At 44.8% G+C, this 21881-nt stretch overlaps 1 protein-coding gene across 9 annotated transcripts in view; it reads right to left on the bottom strand.

The window, feature by feature from the left end:
• The window catches only part of ANKRD28 (ankyrin repeat domain 28), a 243318-nt gene that overhangs the window by 96935 nt on the left and 124502 nt on the right, over positions 1-21881 (bottom strand). The gene's annotated exons all lie outside the window — the stretch shown is intronic.

Below are 21881 nucleotides of genomic sequence, written 5' to 3'. Positions count from 1 at the left end.
GGTAGAACACAATTGCTCGTCTGGCATCTAACGTGTGCAAGATGGCCTCCCTGGATGAGGTATGAGACTTAGGAAAATAGGCAGGTAAGTAAATGGGTTCATTTAGGTGGAAGTTGGTATGACCTTCGGGAGGAACTTTGGGTGAGGCCTGAATATAACTTTATCTTGGGTAAAGGTAGCAAAAGGCGGATTGGTCATGAGGGATGCAATTTCATCTACATGTTTAGCTGATGTTATTGCCACTATGAAGGTTGTGGCCGCTATGTGCCCTAATAATTGGAGGCACATCCAGACTGTGGAAAAGGGAATATACTTGACCGCCAAATAAGGTCGCAGAGCACCTTGAAACGTTGTGGTGGCAGGTAGGCTCTTGCTGTCTCTGAATCTAGAAGCGCTCTGATAAATTCAATCTTTTATGTGGGCTGTATGGTGGACTTGTGTATACTGATAAGCAGGCCAAGTCGGGAAAAACATTCCCTCGTAGTGATTGTCATCGCTACAGTTTATTGACAAGTGGAACCCTTCCTAAGACAATTATTAAGGTAGGGGAAGATCGCGATGTTCTGTCTTCTGAGAAAGGCTGTGGCTACCGCTACGGCTATGAGAACATTTGAGGAGCCATAGAAAGATCAAGGGGGAGTATCTTGTATTGGTAATGGTCTTGACCTACAACGAATTGGAGAAATCTCCTGTGGGCAGGGTGGATGGTTACATGAAAATATGTGTCCTGAAGGTCGAGGGCTGAAAACCAGTCCCCATTGTCCAGTGCAGGTATGATAGTTGCAAGGGTCACCATCTTGAATTTTGTGTTGCAGATGAACTTGTCAAGTTTTCCTGAGATCCAAGATTGGTCTCCATCCCCCTGTTTTTTTGGCTGTTAGGAAATAGTTGAGTACAAACCTCTTCCTCATTATTCTGTGGCAACAGGTTTTATTGCCTCTAGGATGAGTAACTTTTTGTACCTCTGTTTGTAATACGGGCCCCTGAGATGAATCCCTGAAGAGGGACAGTGTAGGGATTGGGTAGGGGCATGGATGTGAAGGGGACTGTATAACCCGATTTGATAATTTCCAGGACCCATTTGTCTGTAGTGATTTGGGCCCACTAGTAGTAGAAGGATCTCAGGCAGTGATGGAAGGTGACACTGGAATGCACTGGATCTGTGGGGTGGTCACTCAGTCCCCCAATCAAGACTTCAAATCTGTTGCTTGTGTGAAGTCACCTGAGCGTTGGAGAACTGGTTTTGCTGCATCTTCCTCCTCTTAGGACATTGTTTGGGCCTGTTGTCATATGGCCTTTGCTGTTGTCTGTAATAGTTATAATCAGTGCTTTTTTTGTTTAAAAAAAAGTGCCTGTACTCCAGGGAAAAAGTTATTGAGCGCGCGCACACACACACACACAAAGCCGGTGAGGGGCCGTTAAGAGATGCAGTCTCTTTAAGACACGTGGCCCAGCCGACTGTCGGACACTTGCATACAGAGGTGCTGGTGGGCTCCATTCTTTCCAGGTAAGCTCTGTCCAGAGGTGCCAGAACTGCATCTAGAGGTGCCGGTACTATGTACTGGGCAGTACCATCACAAAAATAGCACTCGTTATAATTATAGTCCCTTGACCTTTGGTAGGGGGCTTATTTGTGCTGCTTATTAGGTAGAGTGTACGTACATCCCCAGAGTGCAGTATTAGAGTCCTTCATGGAGTGCAGGGCTTCATCTATCTTAGAGACAAAAAGCGGTTTTCTATCGAAGGGGAGGTCCTCCACCTTCGATTGCAATTCTTTTGGGACCCCCAATGACTACAGCCAAGAGGCCCTACGCATTACAATTGCCATAGCTGTGGACCTAGCCGCTGCGCCAGCAACATCCATTGCAGCCTGGAGGGCAGCTTGTGCTATAAATAGACCCTCCTTAATGATGAACTGGAGGTGCGGTCTCAATCTGAGGAAGGTTCTGTAGTTTAGCATAGTTTGCATGATCATAGTTAGCCAGGAGGGCTGTGCAATTGGATATCCTGAACTGGAAGGTGGCAGAAGAGTATACCTTGCGGCCAAAGGTATCCAGCTGCTTATGCTCTCACAGGGCGAAGACTTAAATTGCGGGGTTTTAGCCTTGTGATTAACTGAGTCTACGACCAGTGAGTTTAGCTTGGGATGTGCAAAGAGGAAGTCCATGTTTTTTGCAGGGACGAAGTATTTTCCGTCCGCCCTGCAGTTTGCCAGGGGATAGAGGCTGGAGTTTGCCAAAGCACATCTGATGGCTCCAAGATAGCACTACCAATCAACAAAGCTATCTTTGAGGATGCCATAGGTTATCGTATCGTCAGTAATATGTATTGCTTGTCTTCTCTCTCGGAGTGTAATGTCCTGTGATTTAGCTACCAATTTAAATAATTCTTGAAATTGTTTTAGATCATCCGCTGGTGGAGAAGGCGATATCTGGAAAACTGCTTCATCTGGTCTAGTGGATCTGGAGTTGTGTGAGGAACTCTCAGAATCCGAATGAGGTAAATTATTGTTGTCATTTGAATCCATTAGTTTTATTACTGAGGGAGGGTGGGACGGTGAGGAATGCGCGGATATGTTCGGGGAGCACAGAGTCATGTGCTGTTGTAATGTAGAAGCTGTATGTCTTGAGTGGTAAGCATGGGAGGAATGTGGCCAGTACCCTTGCCATGACTCCCAAGGGGGCCACTGAGGCTGAAACTGCTGTGGAGGCTACATCCATGGTTGGTTGGGCCACAGGGGATGCTATTGTAGGGGATGACCCCGATATGAATGCCATGAAGCTATTGATCCCGACACAAATGAACAGCACGATGAAAATCTGCTTCTATCTCTGCTGCCATAGTCATTTGTTGGTGATAGCAGTGTAGGCGAGGAAGCTCTTTCTGGCATATGAGTGTGCACTTGGGCATGAGATACCCCTGAGGAGCGCAGTGAGCAAGCTCCTGATCTGAGCAGTGTGCCTTGCTGAGGAGATTTTTGTAAATGCCACGTCTTGCGCGGCACTTTCTTATGCTGTGGTGAAGAAGCACGTTCGAGTCTGGTCTGACCCAGGATGGCTTGTTCAGGCACTGTAGTGGTGCCTGTGGGTGATGGCATATGCAGTTTTGTAGGTGCCACTGCCTAAGCAGCACCGACCAGTGCAGTGTGCTTGGGTTCTGACTCCGCTCTCCTGGCTGGTGCAGACTTGTGCTTCTCCATAATGCCGGAGACTGATGGCACCAGGGAACAAGAGGCTCTGGGAAGCACTGGTAACAAGTATGTGGGGGAAGACCAAGAAGCTTGTGAGCTTTTGTGGGGTGGAATGGGTTTCTGCTGTCCCAGTCTCCCCTCAGATTTGTCCCATGGCGGTTGTAGGGACTTCTCCCAGAGGATTTTTTTGAGCCGTGCTTCACGGTCTTTTCTGGTTCTGGCTGGCATATTCTGACAGTGCAGGCACTTATGTGCTGCATGGGTCTTTCCCAGGCATTTAACGCAGGAGGCACACCCATCAGAAATAGGCACTGAGTCCCAACATGAGTTGCAGCTTTTAAAGCTGGGGGAACCCGGCATGTTGAAGGAAAAGCTGCGGCGGTGGTATTCCTCTTTTTTTTTTTTTTTTTTTTTAAGCCAATGTTGAAACGGTCATTAACTGACTAAACTATAAAGAAACTCTAAACTAACTATAGCATTCTTTTGTTTTTCCTGTCAGGAAGAAGAGGACGGCAGAAAAGGAACTGAGGGGGTTTGCGCTGTACCCGCACTCGAAACGGCCAAAAATCTCCGATAGTGGTTCGATGGTGCACCGAAACTTGAGTGGAGCACCCACCGACACACCACTCAAAGAACCAATTTTGTCAATGCATTTTGACAATTTTGTTTACCAGCTCTGGAATCCAAATGTTAATGATTAATCTCTATAAAGCCAGATGTGTACACACCTCCTAAATTATCAAGAAAAACAAGCTTCTTGTTGAGAAATTTATGTTTGGGGAAAGGATAATTGGGACACAGCAATCTAATATAACGTTTGGGCAACTCAGAAGTAATAACACCTTGGTTATGTACAATAGGTATTGTTTCAGCAATCTGAAGACCAACACTGCTTTCTAATAAACAAGCATGTAAATCATTAGCCTTATTTAAAAAATCAGCTACAGTGTGCAAACCCTTTTAGTGCAAATGAATTTTAATTTTAAGTTTGTATAATAATTAGACAGTTGGCTTAAATCTCTATCAGGGCAGCTTAGAAGTCTATCACTAATTAAAAACAACCAGAAGTGGATTTCTTAAGTTAACTTTTCACTGTATCCATTTGCTTATATCCCTCATCCACATTATTCATTAACAACTCTGGAAAGTACTGAAAATAAAATTCACACTATTTTCTATATGGGCTTATGAACAGTGCCTGCTGTCAGTTTCCTATGTTAAGTGAGCATGAATTCCTTTGAGTAATAGATTTCCTGAGTGCATTTTTTAACAATGTGTTTTTCTGTTTCCTGATATAGCAATATTTCTTGTTGCAAAACGGCTTTGTGCAATATGCTGTACTGCAACTACAATATTTATACAACTGAAAGACAGTTCAAAGAACCTAATGAATCAACTGTACTTTTGTTATCACAGTGAATCAACAAACTAGATTATTTTAATACTAAATACTTGGTACTCAACTGATCCCAGAAAACAATAATTCATTTGTTTAACATCATGTACATTAAAGAATGCACATGCATCCGAGGTATGTAGCAGGGTAAAATACTACCCTGGAAGGGGTTTTTAGTTTGTTTTATAATGGACTTCTTTCATTATGGTAATAGGTCTCCTAAGAAAGAGGCATAATACGTTGTGAGTAGCGTGGAGGAGGCAAAGAGGAACAGTTATGCAGCAGTCAAACCAACACTGAAGAAAGCCAAGCTGCGCAGTCATTTATTGCCCACAGTCAACCTCCTCCCCCCATTCCTGAGCAAAATCAGAGAAACTAGCAACAAGCTAGCTACAAACTCTTCTAACTGATAGCAACATTCTAGATCCAGCACAATCTAGATTCAGGCCAAGACATAAAACTGACAATGATGAATGATCCCCTCCCTATCCAAGAACAGAGGATAAACAGCCACTATCTCACCTGAAAAGTGTGGCAGGTATCTGCTAAAACACTGAGTCCTTCCCTGGAAGGACTCAGAGCAGAAATGGAAAACTGCACTTCCACTATTAAAACCTTCACTTGTGGGGTTCTACAAGGATCACTTCTCTTTCTGGTTCTCTCATATAATTGCTAGGTGAACTTGTCAGATGACATGGACTTATAAGCCAGCAATATGCAGATAAAAAAACTCTACCGATCCATCATCAAACATGACTATATGACAACAATTCAGATAGCCAGTGTTTGGATGAGATCAACTCCTGGATGATAAACAGTGGACTGAAGCTCATTGAAATAGAGGTGATGTTGGTGGTCAAGGGAAAGTATTTTGAGGAGTTTGCAACCAGTGTGGTCTCCTTTGCTGAATGTTCACATGCACAATTGGTCAACTCAGTCTATAGTTGCAGGAGTAGTCTGATTCCTCACTGATGCTGAGTGGTCACATTGCAACGGCCTTCTAACATCTCTGATGGGCTGGGAGACTCCATCCCATCCTGATGAACAAAGATTGAGCTCACTTATTCATGTCACGCTCACCTCTTGGCTGGACTACAGCAAAGAGACATACTCAAAGCATGAATCTTTAGCATTTTAGAAACTCCAACTAGTACAAAACACTGTAGCTTACCTCTGTGGAAAGGTGGGCTACTCTGAGTACATCAAAACCTGTAATCTGTGCTATATACTCATTTGCCATAGAACAGTGGTCCCCAACCTTTCTGGGTGGCGGGCGTCACACGGGGCTGCCAGGCCATCCAGGGGCGGGGCCGCGCATGCGCAGGGCACCTAGGGGCAGGGCCGCATGTGCACCGCGCTCACAGGAGTGGCGCTAGGCGGGCACACATAAATGCCGCACTATGGCACCTGCGGGCACCATGTTGGGGACCCCTGTCATACAATATGAATCAAGCTCAAGGTCTCATTCCTTAACTTCAAAGTGTTCCCATAGCCTGGGCATTGAATACCTACAAGATTGTCTAAAGCTGCAGGACAAAAACTGTGGTCAACAAACTTTGCTCTTCTATTACAATGGAACTTTAAACGTTTACAGTAAAGGTTGGCCGAACGGGAGACAGAAACACCTCCAAGGTAGTACAAAACAGCAACAAACCAAGGACCATCACAAAAGTAGTCACTTTTCATTCCAAGTGCAAGGCTCATTTCTTCGACAGTGCCTTCTCAAATATATAACACACATAACAGATATGTATTTAAGAAATGACGACGATGACAATGCCATATTTATACAGCCCACTTCTTCAGATGACCAGAGTGCTGGATGTCCAGGACCAAAATAAATATGGGAGAAGGGAGCACATGATACCAACTACATGTTTTGTTAGTCTTTAAAGTGCCACCAGACTATTTATTTTTTTAAGTTTATAAAGTGCAGCCTTTTGCCTTGTATCTCCCCTTCACAAATGCTACATTTACTTATGCCTACTGAAAGAGTATAAATAAATTCTATATCCAAAGCACTCATACTACAGTGATGCCCGTTAAGAATCTTGATAAAAAATTCTTTAAATAACTAGGACAGCTGTCACAAGAAGAGCAGATATGTTGTTTTCTTCTACCTACCCCACCTACCCCCGTTTAATCAGTTAACTGGTTAAACTTAATTTTAACCAGTTAATTAAATGGGATTTTATGTTCCTAGTCATAAGACTTTCCAGGGTACATACACTGATTTAACATGTTAGTGGGCTTTTGCTAAATGCCTATAATGTGAATTACATAGGAATGGAATAAAGTAGCTTCCCAGATAAGAATACCTAGTTACGCACTAGGAAGGCAATGGGGATCAGATGTTAGCTTCAAATATCCTGTATTCTGTCTCCACCACCTATAAACTAGGCTAGGAATTAAAAATTAAATTAAAACTGAATAGTTAGAAGACCTCTCAAAGGTAGAGAACAGGGCCAAGGTTTATTTGTGAGCAAGTTAGATAGACAGGCTGGCACAGAAAATGCTCTTCGGTGGAGTCAGTCTTCCCAGATCCAGAGAATGGTGAGCCTTAAAGAACTAGATATGCACACAATATGATTTTTCCCCCCTCCCTTCCCCTTCTCCCTCCCGCTCCCCTTCACGGAGTGTGTGCTGTGACTGGCAGGTGGAAACTGTTGGCTTCTAATTAAAATTTGAATTGTAGAAGCCTCTGTTGATTGGCTGAGCCTTGGTAGGGGGAGGGAATTTCAAGCATTCCAAGGCTTTATAAAGCAATGAGCAAGCGACCAAGGAGCTTGCAAACAAGTGAGTGCTAACAGGGAGTTTAGAGAGGGAGTTGGGAAGGGGAGAGAGAAGGGGGGGGGGGGGGGGGCGAGGTTCTCTTGCCTTTCTTTTAAATCCTTTCTCCAGGAGAGCAGGTATGGATGGTGATATGTCTGCTGTTGTTACCTGCACAGCGTGTGCCATGTTTGTCTTCCTCCCGAAAGAATGAACAGATTTCATCTGCACTAAGTGCAAGCTGGTCGCCATTTTGGAAGAAAAAATTAGAGGACTCGAGGGCTAAGTGTCGACCATATACTCGATCAGAGAGGATGAAGCCTTCCTCGATGGAAGGCAGCATTTAATTCTGCAAGCACAGCAGGCAGAAGAGCCAGAGAGGGCAGTACCGGGCCAGGGAGAGAACTGGCAGCATGTAACTTCTAGAAGGGGAAAAAGGCCAGTATAGGAATCCCCCAATGCTATAGAGGTAAGTAATCGCTTTAAGGCTCTCTCCACAGGCTCTGCAGTAGTGAACGCTTTGGAAAGGACCTCACAAGGAAGAAACCAGAAGGGAACACCATCTACTGGAAGGCATCAGATGAGTAGTCCTAGAGATGGAGGTTTCACGACCACCTCTCCTCAAAAGACAGCGGGTGGTGGCGGTCGGGGACTCCCTCCCTGGGAAGAAGGATCAAAGAATTCAGAGCGCAAGTGGTGTTGTCACCCATCCTCCCTTTTGAAGGGAAAGGACTGGGCAGGGATCATTGAATTCAGGAAGTAAATGTGTTGCTGCGCAGGTGGTGTCTCAGAGAGGGCTTTGATTTCTTTGACAATGGGACTCTGTTCTGGGCACAAGGATTGTTAGGAAGAGATGGGATCCACTTAACCAAGACAGGAAGGAACATCTTTGCGGGCAGGCTTGCAAACCTAGTGAGGAGAGCTTTAAACTAGGTTTCTTGGGGGACAGTAACCAAAACCCTGAGGGGAGTGGGAAAGTCGGATACCGGGAAGAAATGCGAAGAGGAAGAGCAAGAAAGGAGGACCCCTGATTTGAATGGAGAAGGTAGGGCGATCAACTGGTTATCTGAGGTGTTTGTACACTAATGCGAGAAGCCTGGGCAACAAACAGGAAGAAATGGAGGCTCTGGCCCAGTCCAAGAAACAGGATTTAATTGGGATAACAGAGACTTGGTGGGATTATTCACATGACTAGAGCACAGTCATGGAAGTGTATAGACTGTTCAGGAAGAACAGGCAGGAGAGAAAAGGAGGAAGAGTTGCACTACATGTAAGAGAGCACTATGATTGCTCAGAACTCCAGTATATAGAGGGAGAAAAACCTGTTGAGAGTCTATGGGTTAAGTTTAGAGGTGCAAACAACAGCAGAGATGTGCTTGGTGTCTACTATGGGCCACTGAATCAGGTGGATGAGGTAGATGAGGCTTTGTTTGGACAACTGAGAGAAGTTTCCAGATTGCAGGCCCTGGTTCTCATGGGGGACTTTAATCACCCTGACATTTGTTGGGAGACCAATATGGCAGTACACAGGCAATCCAGGAAGTTTTTGGAGAATGTTGGGGATAACTTCTTGGTACAAGTGCTGAAGGATCCGACCAGGGCCTGTGCGCAGCTTGACCTTCTGCTCACAAACAGGGAAGAACTAATAGGGGAAGTAGAGGTGGGTGACAACTTTGGAAGCAGTGATCATGAGATGGTAGATTTCAGGATCCTGACCAAAGGAAGAAGAGAGAGTAGTAAAATACACACCTTGGACTTCAGAAAAGCAGATTTTGACTCCCTCAGAGATCTGATGGGCAGAATCCCCTGGGATGCTAACATGAAGGGGAAAAGAGTCCAAGAGAGCTAGCAGTATTTTAAAGAAGCCTTACTGAAGGCACAGGAAGAAACCATTCCAATGCGAAGCAAGAGAGGCAAACATGGTAGGAGACCGGATTGGCTTACAGGGGAAATCCTTGGTGAACTTAAGCACAAAAAGGAAGCTTACAAAAAGTGGAAACTTGGACAAATGACCAGGGAGGGGTATAAATGTATAGCTTGAGAATGCCACGGGGTTATCAAGAAGGTGAAAGCACAATTGGAATTGCGACTGGCAAAGGACGAGAAGGATAACAAGAAAGGTTTCTACAGGCATGTTAACAAGAAGGTGGTGATCAGAGAGGGTGTGGGGCCCCTACCAGATGAAGGAGGTAACCTAGTGACAGATGATGTGGGGAAAGCTGAAGTACTCAATGCTTTCTTTGCCTCTGTATTCACGGACAAGGTTGGCTCCTGGAGTAATGTGCTAAATGACGCAAGTGGGATGAAGATGGGCAGCCCTTGGTGGGTAAAGAACAGGTTAGGAACTATTTAGAAAAGCTAAACGTACACAAATCCATGGGTCCGGACTTAATGCATTCGAGGGTACCGAGGGAGTTGGCAAATGTCATTGAGGAGCCTTTGGCCATTATCTTTGAAAAGTCGTGGTGATCAGGAGAGATCCCAGATGATTGGAAAAAGGCGAATGTAGTGCCCATCTTCAAAAAAGGGAAGAAGGACGATCCAGGGAGCATTGTTACAGGCTGGGGACCAGCCAGCTAACTAGTAGTTCTACAGAAAAGGACCTGGGGGTTACTGTGGATGAGAAGCTGGATATGAGTCAGTGTGCCCTTGTAGCCAAGAAGGCTAATGGCATATTAGGTTGCATTAAGAGGAGCCTTGTCAGCAGATCCACAGATGTGATTATTCCCCTTTATTCGGCTCTGGTGAGGCCACATATGGAGTAGTATGTCCAGTTCTGGGCCCCACACTACAAAAAGGATGTGGATGCATTGGAGAGGGTCCAGCAGAGGGCAACCAAAATGATTAGGGGGCTGGAGCATATGACCTGTGAGGAGAGGCTGAGAGAGTTAGGTCTGTTTAGTCTGCAGAAGCGAAGAGTGAGGGGGGATTTGATATCAGCCTTCAACTTCCTGAAGGGAGGTTCCAAAGAGGATGGAGAAAGGCTGTTCTCAGTAGTGACAGATGGCAGAACAAGGAGCAATGGTCTCAAGTTGTGGTGGGAGAGGTCCAGGTTGGATATTAGGAAAAACTATTTCACTTGGAGAGTGGTGAAGCACTGGAATGGGTTATCTAGAGAAGTAGTGGAGCCTCTATCCCTAGAGATGTTTAACTCTCGGCGCGACAAAGCCCTGGTTGGGTTGATTTAGTTGGGATTGGTCCTGCCTAGAGCAGGGGGCTGGACTCGATGACCTTCTGAGGTCTCTTCCAGCTCTGTGATACTGTTTTTAAGACATTTAAAAATATTTCAGAGAAAACATGAGACTTTAGTAATCAAAGAGCTTCCTTAAAGCAATTACAAGTCATTTCCCCAAAGGGAGCAGAAATACAAGGTCTGAGCCCAAGTCATATGTACAGCGGTCACAACTGAGACACAGGTGACTGCTACAAAACACCCTTTGTGAGAGTGCAAGAAATACACAGGTAAGGGTGCTGGCTTGAGACTCAGATCTACTGAGAGAGACCAAGAGATGTTAATAGGGCATTTAGCCTGATAAATGTGACCTGTTTTTGCTATTCTGTCCTGTCATTCAAGGCTGCTACATGAAGTGACTACTCTGTCTGAACAATACAAGTGTGATCACTTCACAAATTTATCATTTGAGGTTTTCATAACATAAGGATTAGTGTCTGTATATATGTTAAAAAGGATAATAGTACATCAGAGGAGAACGGGGATGCTATATCAAGAGAAAATTTAGAGGATATTTCAAACATACAAACATTTTAGAAAAAATGTCCTCTACTTACAGCAAGCCGGATTTGAGCAAGCTAAAGAAAAAATACATTTTTAAGTGCTATTCATGTCTGAAGTGGATGCCTAACTATTAAAAAACATTTAAAGACTTCCTGTTAAATATTGCCTAAAGCAACATGGCATTATCAAAGATAGGTTTGATGTAGTGGGGGAAACGCGTAACTTTTTTCTTGCACATCACAAAGAGAGAACTAAAAATGTAATGACTAGATACAGGCCAGATAGCGGTTTCTTTTCAAGTAAGCAATACAAAAAATTCTGTAGATACTGTGACAAAATAGCAAAGATTGTTTCTCAGAAACCTAAATATCAGATTGAGTTGTATAGGAAGAATAGATACGATTGCCTTTTCATATCGCCCTCTGCCAGCTCTCTTAAATGAAATTCTCACTGAAGCTAATTTATAATTATACGACTAGCATAATACTGCATTTTATGGTATGTATTATCAAACTCTTTTCTTCAACCTACATGGAGTTTGGCTATGCATCATGCTTCAATTTGCACATTGGAGGCAAAATGTAGCACAGATCACTTCACATACTGTTTTATTAGTTATACCGACACTAATTCTTTTTTTGTTGCAATTCTCACTGGAGATAGACTAATTCTTCCACAAAGTGGACTTAAATAACTGGCTGATATATTTGCTCAGCATTTATTACTGCTAGTATTGTTTTATTCCCTTTATCCGTAATGGACTAAGGTAGCCATCAGCATTAGCCTTATTGAACATCTGTGTGTTCATTTAAGCTGTTTTTATACTAATGATAAAATTTCTTCAACCTAAATACCAGTGACAAATACTATTTCTTATTCAAATTTCTTATTCAATACAAAAAGAGTTTTCATATCAAAGGATTGAAGATCTTGCATGCAATGCTGGGTCCAAGCAGCCACTTCGTTTGCTTGAACTAAATATATGATCCTGTATTTAAGTCTGACCATATAAAAATGGCATTTTAAAACTGTTCCCAACGTGGCTGTACTGGGTCAGACCAAAGGTCCGTCTAGCCCAGTAGCCGGTCTGCCAACAGTGGCCAACACCACGTGCCCCAGAGAGGATGGACCGAAGACAATGATCAAGCGATTTGTCTCCTGCCATCCTTCTCCAACCTCTGACAGACAGAGGCCAGGGATACCATTTCTATCCCTTGGCTAATAGCCTTTTATGGACCTAACCTCCATGAAATTATCTAGCTTCTCTTTAAACTCTGTTATAGTCCTAGCCTTCACAGCCTCCTCTGGCAAGGAGTTCCACAAGTTGACTACACGCTGTGTGAAGAACTTCCTTTTATTAGTTTTAAACCTGCTACCCATTAACTTCATTTGGTGTCCTCTAGTTCTTCTATTATGGGAACTAATAAATAACTGTTCTTTATTCATCCTCTCCACACCACTCATGATTTTATATACCTCTATCATATCCCCCCTCAGTCTCCTCTTTTCTAAACTGAAAAGTCCCAGTCATTTTAACCTTTCTTCATATGGGACCCATTCCAAACCCCTAATCATTTTAGTTGCCCTTTTATGAACCCTTTCCAAGGCCAAAATATCTTTTTTGAGGTGAGGAGACCACATCTGTACACAGTATTCAAGATGTGGGCGTACCATAGTTTTACACAGGGGCAGTAAGATATTTTGTGTCTTATTTTCTATCCCTTTCTTAATAATTCCTAGCGTCCTATTTGCCTTTTTGACCACCGCTGCACATTGTGTGGAAGTTTTCAGAGAACTATCCACGATAACGCCAAGATCTCTTTCCTGATTTGTCGTAGCTAAATTAGCCCTATCATACTGTACGTATAGTTCGAGTTATTTTTCCCAATGTGCATTACTTTACACTTATCCACATTCAATTTCATTTGCCATTTTGTTGCCCAATCACTCAGTTTGGTGAGAGTGATTCACTCAGTTATTCTAGTGACAATTTTACACTTCTTTTGTTCCTGTTAAAACTGAAAGATCACACTCTTGTGGCAAAATATTGCACTCTGGTGTGCTATGGAGGATATGCTGATGAGCAGAACTGCCAATCAAATTCCTCCCTTGACACAAATTTGCCCATAGATACATTTGTTAAACGCACTGAAAAGGCACAGAACACTAGAAATGGAAGGGACCTCGAGAGCTCATTAATAATAATAACTGAGACCAGAATTAGTTTGGCCTTTAGAATCTTTGATAAAGGTGACATACAAACCAGAAAAGAATCTCTCTTAGCAACACTGAATTTAGCATTTACAGGACTAGCAGTTAGAAAGCTTTTATAACTAACACACACTTAACAAATCTTGCACACACACACACACACACACACACACACACACACACACACACACACACACACACACACACTTACTTAACAAATCTAGCACAGGTGAGAAATACAAATCCAACTAAGTTATTTTTATAGAGTCACTGTTTTGAGAAGAGCCACACTTTAATATTGGTCATATGCAGGGCTCGCCGAACTGCAGCACAGATCGCCCAAACCCGGCTCTTCCGGGTTAAAATCTACTTGCCAAGGGCGAGTAGATTGTATAATTTGTCGAGCCCTGGTCATATGTACACAGCGTTCTTCAAGGAATAGAACACTAGTTTCTTTAGTCCTGGAATCTGTAATAAAACTAGCCTCACAGCCAGCACCCATATGAAGGAGGCCTAAAAGTAGATAATGCTGAGACTTGGAGGTAAACAATGTTGGTATAACCAGGTGCAACTCCATTGACGGAGTTATCCTATAGATGAATCTAGCCCCAAGTTTTTAAGAGGTGGTGCACAGAAGCCACAAAGCTTAATGTAGACCAGGGGCGAGGCTGCGCATGTGCCGTGTGCCCGGGGTGCAAGAATGGCTTGGGCCAGCCCTGGTCACTTGGCAGGTGCACATAAATGCCTCTGCGGGCGCCATGGCGCCTGCGGGCACCGTGTTGGGGACCACTGATTTAGACTGTCTGCCTAGAAGGGAATTCAAAAAAGATAAGATGGAGGAATTGAGGCAATATATTAGGAAAGTTCCACATGCCAATGAGGCTTCCCCCGCCCCCCTCCCCCCCCCCGCCCCCGCAAAATGCTAACTGGGCACACAGAACTAATAGCTCCATTGTTCCTTCGCCTATAGGGTCATAATTTAAAAAGATCTGGACAAACTAGAGAAATGGTGTGAGGTAAATAGGATGACGTTTAATAAGAACAAATGTACAGTACTCCACTTAGGAAGGAACCCCGGAGTGCCGAGCTCCCGGAGCTCCCCCCCTCCCACCGAGTGCCGCGAGCCGGCGCTCCCCCCCTCCCGCCGAGTGCTGCACGCCTGGGACCAGTGCTCCCCCCCGCCGAGTGCCGCGCGCCCGGCGCTCCCCCCGCAAGCGCCCGTGCGCCATGTGCCCGGGGCCAGGCCAGCCCCGAGCACCTGGCGGGCGCATTGAAATGCGCCCGCGGGCACTGTGTTGGGGACCACGGTACTACATTAATCACAAAACTAAGCACCCTCTATGAATTAGGTCTGCAGCATAGTGTTTTATAAACATTTGTACTGAGCGCCATGCAACAACTCTATAAGATCTCAATGATCAGAATATGTCCACGGTACGCTAGGGAGGTAGCCACTGGATAACAGTGTGTCACCTAAATCCCACAGAAAAAGAAAAAGATAGTAGTCTATAAAACTTTCCTCCCTAATCGGTCTCAATCTGGATAATCTGTGAAAAGATGTCATAATTTTTGTGGATTATATCAAAAGACCTGAACCTTAATTGGAGTAAATGTTTCAGAAGATATTAGTTGGTGCCAGCAGAAGCTGTCCGAGTTCGTCATGCATTCACTTCACTAAAATGTATATATCTGTTTATAGACAAAGCGATTGAGGGCCTTATGAAATTCCTTAGTCTTGCTCAAAGAGCAGGCTAGGGGCCTCGGTATCTAACATATGTAACCCTGACACATCCTATGACTAAGATACAGGCAAGAAACCAGTAAATGTATTGTTTGATAAATGTGGAAGTCATATAACACTTTCGGCAAGACTTCTGATTTAGAATGATTCATCAATTTTCATGAACAGGAGGATCTGCCATGATGGTAAACAGCTCCCTTTGTCAACTTATTAATGCTATAGCTATTATAAAAGCAATGTTAATGGCTAACAAGGGGGAAAATAGAACATTCTACTATAGACTTGACTTGCATTAGTACTCAACAGATTTCACAACAGGACAATCTTTCAATGATGGCTATATATTAACAAGCCTTTTAATAAATTTCTCAACTATATTGTGGAAAAAGACTATTATCTAAAAGCACATACTGCAGTGATATAACTGTGAAGTAGATTTTTATGGAAGATATCAAAAGACCTGAAACTTTTCATTGGAGTAAATGGTTCAGAAGATATTAGTTGGTGCCAGTAGCTGCTGTCTAGGTTTATTATGTATTCACACTTCACAAATCAGTTCAAGTGAGATCAAAGCATTTTCTAGTCAGCTTCATCTGAAGTTAAATAATACCTGTTGAACCTCTGAACAGCAAGATTTTTCCAAGGTCCACAGATACAGCGTGGGATCTATGTGACTTAATTCAATTAAAGGGACCTGATGAAGCTGCATACATTAGAGATGAAATTGTTGCTAGTTCTAGGTCTATCTGAGTCTGATTGAGTCCTTGGATCAATTATATAAGATTCATGCATGGTCAGCATTCCTAGTATTTGATAAAGAATCTGATGTTGATAGATGAGACAAATTTCCTGATCATGGTGGCATGGCACTGCTAGTAGGAACCTTTTTGTTCTTTGCTTTCTTTTCCAGAATGGAAACAGGCTGATCAATGACTGGTCAACAAATACTTTGGGTTGGTCAATATAACCTTTTAGTGTTGGATCTGATGCCTTGGAAACTAAGATAGTCGTAGAACTCTATACTGGACCACGGACTGGACCTTTCATCACAGTACTCTCTCTTTGAGCTTGTGTTTGGATCCTTTAGACCAGGGGTCTCCAAACTACGGCCCGGGGGCCGGATGCGGCCCGCGAGGCCCTCTCATCCGGCCCGTGGAGACCTTTTTGGATTCAAAGGCAGAAGAAGTGAGATTGTTTCAAAACCCATTTGAAGCAGATGTGGCCAGTTGCCCAGATGAACTGCAGCTGGAAGTCATTGAGTTGCAAGCAAATGACCTCCTTAGGGACAAGTTCAAAATAGGACTGGTGGGTTTTTACCAGTTTTTGCCCAAGGAAGACTTTCCTAATGTCAAAACTTTTGCATCAAGGTACCTTTCAATCTTTGGAACAACATACCTGTGTGAACAAACATTTTCAAGAATGAAATACGTGAAGAACAATTTGAGAACAAACTTGTCCGATGATAATCTCAGGTCACTGTTGATGTTAGGGACAACAAATCTAAAGCCAGAAATGTCTGCTATTTTGGCATCCAGGAAACAATTTCACCATTCACACTAATACAGGTGTTCATGTGCAGTGTATGAATGTGTTATTAAATAATAACTGAATAAAATAATATTAAATACATAATTAAAAACAACATCCATGTTTTGATTGTTTTTTATTTGGACCTCAAGTGTGTAGTCGGCCCCCGAACTGCTGTTTGATAGTTAATGCGGCCCTCGGGCTGAAAAGTTTGGAGACCCCTGCTTTAGACTAAAGTATCAGATCTCAATGGCTTCACTGTCAGAGCTAGTATAAGGAGTGCCCTTAGAGCTCATGCTCCCAGAATAAACATGTCGTCTTTGGATCCACCATGAAACAAATACAACCAAACCTAATAGCTACTTAACTAAGTACCACCAGCCTAAGCAAGCAACTATTCTTTTCATTTTGAGAGAAAGTGCCAGATCTGTGGAATCCAGAGAAGTCAATGTCCATTGATAGTTAGGATGGAAGGAACTGAGGTAAAGAGGGCACCATACACCTTTTTACAGCCTCATCCCTCAAAACATTCAAAGCCTCTGAGGGCAGCAGTTGGAGGGGCATACAAACACATCAATGGGCTGTGCCACAAGGTTCCACTGTCTGATTTAAAGATCCCTTCTGTGATGCAGTATACCAGCCCCTCACTGGGGAACCAAAGCCTAACCAGGCCCATTGGGTTGAGAACGTCCCGCCCCAGCAGATCTGCTGGGCATGCTTAGACTGTAGCCCAGGTATAAAGACCTGGAGAGAAGCTCAGTCTGGGCTGGCTGCTGAGGAGGAAGGAGGCACTGCCAGAGCTCCTGGAAGCGAATCACCAGAGGGACCAGTCCTGGAGACGAGCCAGTGAAACCCCAGCGCTACTGCAGAGGATCTAGAGGAAGGAGTCACTGCCAGAGCTCCCATGGACAAACTGAAAAAGGGGCCAGACCTGGAGACCACCAGCACCACTGCAGAGGAGCTGGAGGAAGGATCCTGGAAGGAGTCCAGTGGAGAGTAGTAGGAAGTAGCCCAGGGTGGGAGATTGTATCCAGAGAAGCTCAGCGTGTTGTGGTGGGAGTCCCCAGTGAGCTAGCAATGGACCACACCACTGATAACAGGGCCCTGGGCTGGGACCTGGTGGAGTAGGGAGGGCCTGGGTCCTCTTACCACCCCTTATTCCCAACCCATGGAGCTAGCACCTGCTGCTACTGACTCCAACTATTAGGCCATACTTCCCCAGCTACTGGAGTAGTTAATATTGACTTTGGCCACTAGGCTGCACTGCCCCAATGAGAGGGGTTTTTCACTATTGACTCCACCTGGTAGGTTGCACGGCACCAGTAAGAGGGCCTGGTGTATAGGACAGGGAAGGATTTTCTGAATGTGCAGGGCTGGGGTGTAATTTCAAGAGCCCTTCGGACTCAACTATGCCCCCTGGAGGAGGGGTGGGTGCCTCACCCTGCAACCTTAAATTCCATGACTGAGTTGCACCAGCCAGCGTAGCCCATGCGCGAAAACATGGACGAGGATTCTCAAAGAATTCTCATTAAGATTATTCATGATATATTTTTTTTCACCGACACAATAGATCTCTTTAGTCTGATGGAAATTTCATTCATTAATTATCCTGCTCATACAATAAACAGTAGATGCTTCAGATATTCCATTTCCAAAAAGCTCTGTCTCCTGCTAATATTCTTGCCTGCTCTACATTAAGGCTGAGATGTACAAGAATAGAAGTCCTGACATCCCTTCATCTTGCACGAGACTGTCTGTGAGATCTTCTCCAACCAGATTTTGTTGGTTCAAACACAAAACAGGCAGGCTGGCATGGACCCTGGCACACAACACAATTGGCCCTACCACCTAAGCCAGTGTGGAGTTAGTTCAGAAGTTACTGGAGGCTGGTTGATCCAATGCCTAACACGTTGTTCATAATATGATGATATATCATGTGCCTTCAGTATATGGTTACTGTTTCATATTTTGGCATTGCTTTTTCACCTACCCAGAATCTCTGCAAATTTAAAAATGTTTTCTAGAGATGTTACTTATTGCTTTTTGGATCAAACAGCATTTGATTGGGACATGCTGGCTGTTCTTCAGTAGGTTGGCAGACATCTGACGACAAGGTGTGTGAACCCTTTAGGAACTAGTTTACTTTCAAGAGTTCTGAGAAGTACTGTTTCATCAAGAGGAAAAGGAAATTTGGTTATCACAAAGTGAGTTGGAAGTCATGAGAGGAATATCTTTTTCTCTGCTGGAAATTTAAATCCTGCATCACCAATTCCAAGCCTCTCCCATCCTACAGGGTGGGAAACCAAGACAACCCACAGCAGCAGCAAAAGCTACAGGCAGAATAATACTCAGAATAAGTGTCCTAGTCTTCAACAGCCAAAGGCAGAATACTCAAGACATGTAGCTTTTTGCATTAGTATACAAGTATGTATCTTGAGCTAAGACTCAGTTATGTACGGAAACATTATACTATACAAGAAGATTTACCTGGAGTTGCTCAGGTCCTTAATTGAATTAATTTGTTTTTTGGAAAATAAAATGAAAATGTGAATGGTTAATTTAAATCATTGCTCTGGGGTGGGGCTGCGGATGAGGGGTTCAGTATGCAGGCTACCCTAGGGACAGAAAACTATCCAAGCCCCCTCTCAATGCAAAAGCATGGGATCAGATGAAAAGCACCTCTCCCTGGCCACTGCAACTCCTGCAGGCACAGCCAGGTGAGAGGTGCATGTTCCCCAGCTGGAACAGATCCAAGTTCATCTGCCCCCTGTGCTCCCCAGCCAGAGTGAGCAATGCAGAAAACTCTGCTCTTTCCCCTCATTCTCTGATGAAGGAGAACAGCCAGCAATGTCCTCGTATGAATCCAGATGAAGGGGGTGTGAAGAATCAGGGTTAGGGCAGAGCTAGATGGGAGAGGGACACCTCACCAGCCAGCCCCTTTCAGCTGTCTAGTGATTCTGACTCTTTCCTGTATGTTTGCTTTATCAGAAGCAATCCCATTACAGGCATATCCCATTTTCTTGGGACAGCCAAACCCTGACCTTGATAAAAGGAAGCTGTACACTACATTTGATGGTCCTAGCTCTTACCTTTTAGGAGTTCTTGAACAGACAGACACACAGACAAACTCTCAAAATACAGTAGATAGCACTCATTGATTTCAGTTGCAGCTGAGAGCTTTCAGCACTTCTGCAAGTGAAACTGCATGTTCGTAACACTGATACCCATGAAATGAGGAACTACTGACTACTTGTGAAAATGGCAGATTTTTAAGCATCTTCCCCATCATCACACAGCCATAGATATGAGTTACATTTCTTCAGGACTGTATTCAATTGCCTTAACTAGACCCTCCTATATCTTCCTGCAATCCCCCATGTGTCATTCACTATTCAACCTTCCAACTTCTGCAAAAAAAGCAGCCCTACAGACTACAGCCTGCTTCACTACATAGCCCTTGTTGACTATCAGAGCAGGGCCATCCTGGGAACTGAAAAAAGCACCGGTCCTGTGGGAAAAAACAGTATGGGGCACATGTAATTGAAGACCATCATAATGCAGATGCACAAAGGAGCCAAATTACAGAAGACATGATTAAGATCGCCAGTGCATTTCCTATCTTTCGAGGGCTTGACTTTGTAACTCTAATAATGTTCTTTTACCACAGTTTGTGCACATAATTTGGGAGAATACTCTGTGCCCAGCACTTCTTAGGAATGTGTGTTTCTGCAATATCAGACCTGTTTTTGCCAGTTTCTGTGAACTTGAAAATAGGCAAAACTTGATGTTTGCTCACAGTCTCACTTTTGCTAACTTCGCTTTACATCAACAAAGCTTACCCACTAATTTAGTTCAGGCCTTATAATCAAGTTTTTCTATATCAGAGGCCTATCTCAGGCTCTCTTCCTACTACATCTCCAGTATATTCTTATTCAGCCTGGCTAAGAGACTCCTGCCAGCAGGCTCCGAGTCCTAGTTTACTCCCTCTGTCCAGCTCTCTTCACACCACTGGTCAGTTTCTTCTTCCTTATGCATTCAAACAATGCAGTTTTCTCCTCCACAGTACTTGCACCCAGTGGAAGGGCACAGAAAGCTGAGAAATAGAATGACAGCTTTCAGTTTGGGTGCCGAGATCTGGCATGGTCAGAGCCGGCCCAAGCTCCGGGCTACCGCCCGGTAGGGGGCGCATGTGCCGGGTGCCCGGGGGCGGGGCCGCGCATGTGCTGGGCGCCCAGGGAGACACATGCGCTGCACTTCTGGGGACGGCGCCGCGCAGCCCAGGGCCTGGGGCACACGAATGGCTCGGGCTGGCCCTGGGCATGGTCCAGAGCAGCTGGAAACTAAAATTGCAAGGAAAGTCCTACTTAGCCTTGGGCTGGAACATGCCCATCACAGATGGAAACTTTAGGAAAGCGTGAAGTTCTACCAAGTCTCTGATGAACGGGGAGCAAAGCGGCGGAACACGCGGGCAGCGGGCAGCCCAGAAGCGTCTGGGCTGCCCGCCGCCCGCGTGTTCCGCCGCTTTGCTCTGCTTTGATCCCCGTCCCCCTGCTCTGCAGACCAGGGGGACGGGAAGCATAGCAGCGGAACACACGGGCGGCGGGCAGCCCAGACGCATCTGGGCTGCCCGCTGCCCGTGTGTTCCGCCGCTTTGCTTCCCGTCCCCCTGGTCTGCAGACCAGGGGGACGGGGAGCAAAGCAGAGCAAAGCTGCGGAGCCCGAGGGCAGCAGGACAGCCACGGCGTGTCTGGGCTGTCCCGCTGCCCCCGTGCTCCGTGGCTTTGCTCCGGGCACCTGTGGTACAGCAGCTGGGGCGCTGCCGGTTGGTCCCGTAGCGCCGTTCTGGGCGCTACGGGACCAACCCAGCAGCACCCCAGCTGCTCTGCCCCAGGCGTCCCCAAGTCAGCCGCTGCTGAAACTGACCAGTGGCTGACTACAGGAAGCCCCTGCCCGGGACTTCCTGGAATCAGCTGCTGATCAGTTTCAGCAGCGACTGACTTGGGGATGCCTGGGGTTCTTAAGTTGAATCTGTATGCAAGTCAGAACTGGCGTCCAGATTCAGCCTCTGTTGAAACTGATCAGTTTCAGCAGTGGCTGAATCTGGACGCCAGTTCCGACTTACATACAGATTCAACTTAAGAACAAACCTATAGTCCCTATCTTGTACGTAACCCGGGGACTGCCTGTATATTGTTTAGCGATGTACAGATAGATTAAAGAGATTCTAATATATTTTGTAATTCGTTCTGAGAAATCTCAAAGCACTATAGAACCATGAATACCACCTCAAAATCAGAATGGTGGGGTGACA

Source organism: Pelodiscus sinensis, chromosome 2 (assembly GCF_052426305.1).
Source record: "Pelodiscus sinensis isolate ZL-2025 chromosome 2, ASM5242630v1, whole genome shotgun sequence".
Taxonomy (NCBI): Eukaryota; Metazoa; Chordata; order Testudines; family Trionychidae; genus Pelodiscus; species Pelodiscus sinensis.
The sequence above is the reverse complement of the archived record's forward strand: the minus strand, read 5'-3'. Positions and strand labels throughout refer to the sequence as shown.